Source organism: Arvicanthis niloticus, chromosome 6, assembly GCF_011762505.2.
Source record: "Arvicanthis niloticus isolate mArvNil1 chromosome 6, mArvNil1.pat.X, whole genome shotgun sequence".
Classification (NCBI taxonomy): domain Eukaryota; kingdom Metazoa; phylum Chordata; class Mammalia; order Rodentia; family Muridae; genus Arvicanthis; species Arvicanthis niloticus.
This window is the reverse complement of record NC_047663.1, coordinates 88,844,855-88,854,242: the sequence shown is the minus strand read 5'-3', so window position 1 is coordinate 88,854,242 and position 9,388 is coordinate 88,844,855.

The window sequence follows — 9,388 nt, the reverse complement described above, 5'->3', positions numbered from 1 at the left end:
TTGGAGAAAGCAAACATCTGAGGGGAGGAAAACTACTAAAGAATACACCATGGTGGTGCTGAAATGGGAGTGGGGGGGGTGGCTGACCCAGAGACTCTATGACCAAAGAAGGTAAAAGGAAATGATCTCTGGGATACCCAGTTGCAGGATCAAAACCGAGAGGACTTAGGGTAGGAGTCAGTTGGAAAGGAGCCCATTCGAAGTCACGACCATGCTGTCAGGTCAGTCAGCGGCTCTTTTTAACAGCTTAGGTCAGCTAGCATGGGTCTTGAATATATATGTTAAAGAGTCTGTAAGGCCAAAGAAGGCAGTTTAAACAAGGTAGACGAAGAAAGTACCAACCTGGCTTCATACTCAACAAACACAGCAAAATGCCCAGTGTTCCATCTAAACTCAAGGCAGGGTTTGTACACGTGGATTAAATCTTAGTGTTTCAGGAACAAACTTTGCATATGGCATCTATTATAAAACACTCCCCTCGTGGGACAAAGAAGAATTGGGTCTCTGTTCAGCTACAGAATTCTGAAGGCTACAGAATGAGAGACAAAAAAGACGAGCTCTGTTTATAGGGTGGCCAGACTCCACAGTGATGTGAAGTGGGAAATTCTGGTTTCTTTGGAAAGTCAGTTATGTCAAATGATGTTCTCTTGGGGCACACAGGTGAAAGGATGTTTTGCTAAAGTAGACAGGTGACAGAATGTTTTCTTGAAGCAGACACAGGAAAGGACCCCCGATGAAGGAGTATAAATATGACCCCACAGACAGTCGGCAAGGAGCACTGGGCGTTGTTTTGATTCCTCGCTATTCTTCCCTAACAACATTCAGGTATTGATTTTTCGTACATAGCATTGTTGAGCTCAGCTTGTATTGATGCCACCATTGAGAGAAACCAGAAGTTCCTGTGGCTTCTTGCAGTTTCTGCAGCCTATCTTTGGGCCAGTTGGCCGGCCTCCTCCTCCTCTTCCTCCTCATCCTCCTCCTCTTCCTCTTCCTCCTCCTCCTCCTCCTTCTTCTGAAAGATTTGTTTACTTAGTAAATCTTATTATATACACGGTATTCTGCCTGCATGTATGCCTACATGACAGAAGAGGGCATCAGACCTCATTACAGATGGTTGTGAGCCACCATGTGGTTACTAGGAATTAAACTCAGAACTTCTGGAAGAGCAGTTAGTGCCCTTAACCACTGAGACACTAAGTCACACTCCAGCCCTTAGCAGTTTCTTCAGGATTGAACTATAGCTGCTGGTTCATGCTTGGTGTCTGCCTGCCAAGAAGTCTGGGCTGCAGCTGCGGGTTTGTATTTGGTGTTTGTTACAGGACTGAACTGCTGCCAAAGAAGACTGAGCTCACTCCCAAAGAACTGTTGCTAAACAGATCCACATCCCCCACATTGTAGTAACTTTTCTCTTCCACTACCTCTGGTGTGTGGTCAGCAAGAGAAGAGGTTGAACATTTATTAAAATAAGCTGCAAAAGCAGTTAAGAGCACTAACTGCCCTTCAAGACGTCCTGAGTTCAAATCCCAGCAACCACATGGTGGTTCACAACCATCTGTAATGAGATCTGATGCCCTCTTATGGGGCAACTGAAGACAGCTACAGTATACTTACATATAATAATATATAAATGAAAAAACAAACAAACAAACAAATAAATAAACCTTTGGGCCAGAGCAAGAGGAAGAAGGGAAGGGGAAAAAATAGGGTGCAAAACATTTGTATGTACCATGGTGAGGTATAAAAAGCAAGCAGGCAAGAAGAGCTCACACAGATAAAGCTGGAAAAACCAAGCCAGTAAATGAAGGATACCATTGAGCCATAACACAAAGTGCAAAGAAGTATACATGCATCCACACCAATGAATATAAATAAACAAATAGGAAGTGGTGACAGGGGCGGCAAATCTTTCTTACTCAAGTAGTATGTGTTATATGGCTTCTCCAGGAGACGGGGCTTAATCATGCTAGGCCCACACCTCCAATAGGAGTTAGATTTATAGGACACTTGTGGAAGCAAAGTATGAACACAGGGAAATAGTAACGTCAGATAGAGAGATGCAGCATGCACGCTCTACAAAGGGCTTGACACTAGTGTTACAAATTGATAGCATGTCCCTCTTGATGTGCTGGAATAAGATGAGCGGGCCACTGCTGTGTCTTCTCCATTCCTACCCCGCCCCAAACATAGAACCTCAGTCTAAACATAAAGAGAACATCACAGAGGCCCAAATATAGGGATTTCTTTTTTTTTTTTCTTTTTTTTTCTTTTTTTTTTTTTTTTTTTTTTTTTTTTTTTTTTTTTTTTTTTTTTTTTTTTTTTGGTGTACTGATAGAACACTTGCTTATTGACTCAGAGGACTCTGGGTTTAGTCTACAGCAACATGGTGCTCTACATTGAATCCTGAACACTGGTGGGAAAATATGAGATGCTAGTGAAGGCTGGAGTTAAGTGTAAATGTACTCATGTTTTCATTTTATTGAGGTAGGGTTTACGCAGCTCAAACTGGCTTTGGATTTGCAATGTAACCAAGGATGCCCTTTGATTCTGGATCCTCCAACTCCCAATTTAGTCTCATGGTCTTGACAAGTATACTGAAGTTACTTATATACACTGTGAAGAGTGGGGCTGGGGAGATGGCTCACTGGTTAGAGCACTGGCTGCTCTTGCAGAGGACTTGAGCTGAGTGCACAATGACTGGCCTTACATTGAAGTACTGATTGTGATGCCATATGGAGATACATATTCTGGAGACAGAGACTCTTCAGTTGAGAGGCTTGAGTGATGGAGCCAATGTGGGAGCTGGCTATCCCACTGCTGGATCATGTCAGCCTTATTGTACTTAGTTTTTTGGTTTGTGGCATCTGGGTGTTGTTTTCTAGGTATTGGAGCCGCACACAGGTGGCAGCCAAGACAGAGGTATGTGATAGCCACTCTCTCTCAACACCCACTTCTCTCTGTGCTGAACCCCTATAGGTTTGTATAAATGCTTAGCCTCTGGGCCATCTGAGGGAACAAGCAGAGGGTAGATGGAGTTGAGACAATACCCATAAAAGTTTTTCTCTTAATTCACGCCAAGAAGCTTTAGGCTGGGCATAGTGATGCACACCTTTGATGTCAGCACTTGGGAGGCAGAGGCAGGAGGATCTCTCTGAGTTCAAAGTAATCCTGGTCTACATAGTGAGTTCCAGATAGCAAGGATTGCTGTCTCAAAAAGCCAAGAAGAGAACAGGAAGAGAAAGTAGAAAAAAGAACAGGAAAGGAAGAAGTAGGAAGAGGAGAAGTAGAGGAGGGCAGGAGGAGGTTGAGATGGTGCTAGTAGTAGCTTTAAGGTCCCAGCATCAAGACACTGAGGAAGAATGTTCGAGATATTGAAGAAGTGCTTCCAGGAGCTGGAGCTGAAGTGAGACATTCAGACTGACACACATAGAACCTCTGTAGAAAGAATGTGATATGAGTTAGGAGAGGCATGGATCTTGTTGATCGCATGGGAGGCAAAAGACTAAGTGAGTTCATTTTGTAAAGGAAGATTTATACTCATATGACAAGAAAAAAAATGTCTTGGGATGTTAATTGCAAGTGACAACTTTGTGGGTGGGAATTTTTACTTCTGACAAAGAGGAATCATTTGCAGACATGGTGCACATAGTTAACGTTAGTAGGTCATGCCTCTTTTCTGAGTTTCCTCTCCTGTGAGTAGACCATGAGTGTCTGCCTCCCCCCAAGTCCTGACATCTTACCCAGACTTGACACGCCCACCTGTTGTATTTTAGTCGTTCCAGTGAGGGTATGTTATCCTGTTGTGGTTCATGTGCATTCCCCCATGACTAGAAACACTGAACAACTTCTCACATTTACTATCCACTTGGAAATTCTTGTGTAAACTGCCTATTCAAGTCATCTGTGCACTTTTGTGTGTGTGCATGTGCGTGAAGGTGTATGTGCACGTGTGTGTATGTGCATATGTGTGTGACTGTGTGGATGCATTTGGCATCGTTCACATGTAGAGGTCAGGGGACGATTTTGTGGAGGTGCTTCTCTTCTCTTATCTCTATGTGGGTTCTGAACTCATGTCAGCAGGCTTGCCCAGCCACTGTCTTTACCTGCCGAGTTACATCACTTGATCCTCTTAGTATATTCTTAACGGTTGGATGGTTACTACTTTACGTTATATTTGAAAGACCTCATTGAATATTACAAGCAGGAGTTCTCTGTTAGGTTTAGATATTACATAGCATGTAGAAATCCTTTTCTTTCCTATTTACATCTAAGATTCATATCAAATTACTTTCTGTGGATGATGTGAGGTAGGAATTGAAGTCCTCCCCAAATTCTAGATAGCTATTTAGTCTCTCTAGTAGAGTGGAAGGGTAAGATGAGTGAGCTGCTTAGACACAAATACAAACCTGACACACACCACACAGACACACACACACAAATAAATAAAATTAATATATCCTGAGGGAAATCACAATAATTAAAACAAAGATATCCATGAATTGAAGACTCATTTCTTAGCATATCAATTATCTTTCATCTGAAATGCCATGTACACACATACACACTTACACACACACACACACACACACACACACACACACACACACACTCAGAATCCAGAAGAGGTTGTCAAATTCTTGGAAGTGAAGTCACAAGTGATTGGTGATTGGGAGCTGCCTGACATGGCTGCTGGGGACTGAACTCAAGACTTCTGCAAGAGCAAAATGTGCTCAGAACCACCGAGCCATCTCTCTAGCTCTATTTGCATTTTCTTAATTTCACTCAGTAACATTTGGCTTTCAATATACAGAGTTTTTAATATATTTTATTTGTGTATGACAATGAGAGAAAGATGCAGAAAAGGGAGTGGAAGGCAGGGAAAGAGTGTGGGAGGGAGGAATAGTGGAAGGGAGAACAGAGAGAGAGAGAGAGAGAGAGAGAGAGAGAGAGTCGGAGGTAGAGAGAATTGCAGTGTGTTTGCAGTGCATTAGTGTAGAGCCCAGGGATAGCACTCAGGTGGTGAGGCTTAACATCAATGTCCATTGAAGCATCTAGCTGGCCCCAATATGTAGTTTTAAATACAGAGAGTTTTAAAGCTATAGCTCTGTGTGTGTGTGTGTGTGTGTGTGTGTGTGTGTGTGTGTGTGTGTGTGTGTGTGTGTGTTAGTGGGGAATCAATTCAGGTCATTGCTCATGCTAGACAAAGCACTCTACCACTGAGCTCTGGTCCATTTTTCCTTGATTTTTATTAAAGATAATTTCAGGCAAATCAAAGTACACAGAATTGGTAATGCGCCTAGCATGTGCAAGGCCCTATGACCTATTCTCAATATTAGGGAAGAAAAGTTGGTCTGATGACTCCTCACTGACCTGTCACTCTGTTTCAACCCTTATTGCATTATCTTGAAGCAAACCACAGATAATTTCATGACAAATAATTTAGTACATATAGTTTGAGATCCTGCCTCCACTCTGCAAAGGAAAAAAAAGTAAAAGAAAAATGTATTAATCATAATATCATTATTATACCTAAAATTTAATGACAAAATTTGAACAGTTCCTTAATGCCTCAAATACAGAGTGTTTAAATTCCAATAGTCATTCAGTGACATGAATTATTATTTAGTTGGACTCAAGATTACACGTTGAGATTGAACACCATGTTTCTTGACTCTCCTCTAGTCTACAGATTCTCTTTTGTCCCCTTCTATTTGTTTCATTTATGTATTGCAGAAAAGGGTCATTGCTCTAGATTTCTCAGCCAACATTTTGTTGATCAAGTACCCATGCTGGTAGCCATGGATATATATGGGTACCTCTAATTGGACTTAGTGGATTACCAAAAAAACAAATAAAACATGAAATTGGAAGGTGGACATTTGTGGGGGGTGTGGGAAAAGCTGGAAGGGGAGGAGAGTATTATTATATTTTATTGTATACATGCATACAATTTTAATTAGGAAAAATTATAATGCCCCCTTAATATGATTTGACATATTCTGCTTCCTCTTGTACTTCCTGTGAGTTGGGACTTACCCAAAACGCTTATAGAAACACATTTGCCAGGGAAGTAGGGTTGGGAAGTATAACCTTTAAGAGAGATTAACTCTGCTCTTTCTAGGCTGGGTAAGGTCTTGCAGGCATGGCTGCTCACTCCCCTTCCCTTCTGGAGCTTTCATTACTGTATCTCCTGTTTCTTGGCTCTATTTTACCTCTCTCATCTACACACCATTCTTCAGACCTGTCTCACAACTGTCTGTAACTCTAGTTCTGGAAATTCAACTTTTTCACACAGGCATACATGCAAGCAAAACAGCCATGCATATAAAATAAAAATAAAATGAAAACTTAAAAAGAGTATATATTTAAAAGAAGAATGAGAAATTTACGTGGGCTATTTGAATAAATCTGAAGCACGAGTTTGCATCAGTATATTGGTTGAAGGGCTGTCACCGGGCAGATATTCTGTTGGGACAATCTTGACTATAAGGTTGCAGTTTTAGAGACATTAAAGATAAACCTGTAGACTCTGTGTACATACTGAGGCATACAATACACATTTGATTCATGAAGAACAGTAGTTCTCAACCTTCCTAGTGCTGTGACCCTTTAATACAGTTTTTTACACACTGTGGTGACCCCCAACCATAAAATTATTTTCATTGCTACTTAATAACTGTAATTTTGCTACTGTTATGAATCAGAATGTAAATAAACTGTTTTCTGATGGTCTTAGGTGACTCCTATTTAATGGTCCTTCAACCCCCAAAAGAGTCATGACCCACAGGTTCAGAACCACTGATGTAGAAGGACTCTCTTGTGGTGCATGTGATCTTTGAAACTGTATTTATCTCCAGCATCAGGAATGACTGCTCTCCTTGACTCTGATGTTGAGTGTAAAAAGACCAATTTTATCTCTGTATCTGCATCTCCTCACAGCATCAATGTGTCCTCTGAGCATGTGGCACTGTAAGAATCTTGATTTTTTTTTTTTTTAATGAGGTCTTTTTATGGGACATTTCTTTGTGCCAACACTGTTACCAACCTATTTTTTTTAAACAGTCTGACAGTGAAGTGAGTTTCAAAGTAGCCTCTGAGTTTTTACTGTTGCTTTTCGGTGTTTTTCTTACAGGGAGTCTCTCTCTCTCTCTCTCTCTCTCTCTCTCTCTCTCTCTCTCTCTCTCTAATTAATTCAACCAGAACCAGTAGAATTAAAAAAAAACTTCTTTGAGATCCTATACATAACAACTCAAAAAACATAGGCTCAGGAGCCTTTGAATCCATGTTCTAAAGAAAGCAGGGGAAAGTGGGGATTTGTATGGGCAAATAGTTCTGGCTGTGCAGTGCTGGGGAACAGGATCCATGTGACCAACAGAAGACAAAAGAAAAGAATCTACATATCTAATAAAATGTCCATAAAACAGGAGCTGAAGTGCTTGAGAGATGGCTCAGAGGTTAAGAACACTGACTGCTCTTCCAGAGGTCCTGAGTTTAATTCCCAGCAACCACATGATGGCTCACAACCATCTGATCTGATGCCATTTTCTGGTGTGTCTGTAAACAGGTAGAGTGTACTCATGTATATAAAATAAATAGATAAATTTTTTTCTGTTTTTCTTTCCTTTTAAAATAATTTTGTTTTGTTTTTTTAATTCATTGTTTAGTCTTTTTTTTACAATCCAGACTTTATACCCCTCCCGTTTGTACTCCAACTGTTCCACATCTCACAACAGCTACAGTTTTCTCATATACATAAAATAAATTAATAAATCTTTTTTAAAAAAGCCAAGAGCCGAATACTTATAGATATGTGTCCTAAGTCTCTAGTTGTCTGGCCTGTTTTTGTCTCACACATCCACAGTACAGGGTGGAGGTGACCAAGCTCCTTAAGCAGCAACATTGGAAGAGAAGAGGCTCCATCAGTAGCTTCTGGTGTTCCATTTTGAAAAGTGTTCAACTTAGCTTTTATTGTAACCTGACTTTTCACAAAGGATAAACTCTACATTTTAAAAACATGCTGCATTCTATCCAGTATCTGTAGGTATTTCACTGTGCAGGTGTTTCCAGATTACTTATGTCAGTGATATTTGTAGATCATGTGGAGATACATATGCAGAAGGATCGTTGGTAGACATATTAACTGAGATTTCAACACCAGTTTTCTTTTGCTTTGTATCTTAATGGTTCTGTCATGGACATATATTATTAAATAACGCATGATTAAGCAAGCATAAAATAAGTTAAAAACTATCAAAACTACCACTAGATGTATTTATAGCTCTGTGGTAAACTGGGTCACTGAACCATGGACTTACTCACCTAATGCTCCAGAATTGTCATCCAGGCTCTTTAGATATTGATGCCCTGATGCAAAAGGAAGGAGTACCTATTTGTTTTATTTTAATGGTGACAAATGTCATTAATAATACCCTTAAACTGACTGAGGGCATCGCTGAAAAGTCCCAGGAGTTTACGACTTTCTGGGAAGACCTTACAGGACAGAATTGAACTCCTAACACCAAGCATCCCCCATTCTCACCTTCTCAGCCCCATCTCCCACAGCTCAGCAAAAGTGCATCTGAAAATTGTAGCAGGGATCCAGACCTTAGCACAACTTGCTCCATGATGCAAGTGCCATTCAGGTTGTAAAACTCAGCACCTAGACAGTACCACCTGCCAAAACTAAAACAAAGGCCTAAGCCATCAAAGTCCATAGTTCTTGGAGTCTCAAAACATACAAGTCTCACATTTTGGTTTCTATTTCTGGCTAATTGTTCCTGCTAACTGAAGTATGTCAACTCAGAGCATGAGTTTTGTGCTTAAAAGGTCACCCTGAAAAAGGCTTGGGGCTACACTGGGATCCCAAACATTCATTGTAGTTGCCAAGTGGCTAATAAAGACTTTCTGTTGGCTTAAAGCCATGTCTATCCAGTCTTCTATGGTGAATGTCCCACCACAAAATTACATTATGCCATTTTCAGTGATGTCTTCCTTGCTTATAAATGGGTTTTTTTGTCCAGAAATCAGCTGATTGTCTGAGCTCTAGCACAAATGGAAATTTATGGAGTAATTCTTCCATTCTGTTTAAGGAAATCAATCAAGGTCTTCTGCATTCTCTGATGCATTTCTATTACATTTACCACATTTAAAAAATTGTGTGTGTGTGTGTGTGTCTGTTTGTGTATGTGTACAGGTGTGCACATGTGGACATAGAGAAGTAGAAAACAACCTGCAAGAGTCAGTTCTTTCCATTTACCCTTGAAGGTCATAAGAGTTGAATGTAGGATGCCAAGGCTTGGTAACTGTCACCTTTACCCACTGAGCAGTTTTGCTGCTTCCCACATGGTATCTTAGCTGTTTAGGTGGCTGGTGTCCTTACTAATGCATGTCT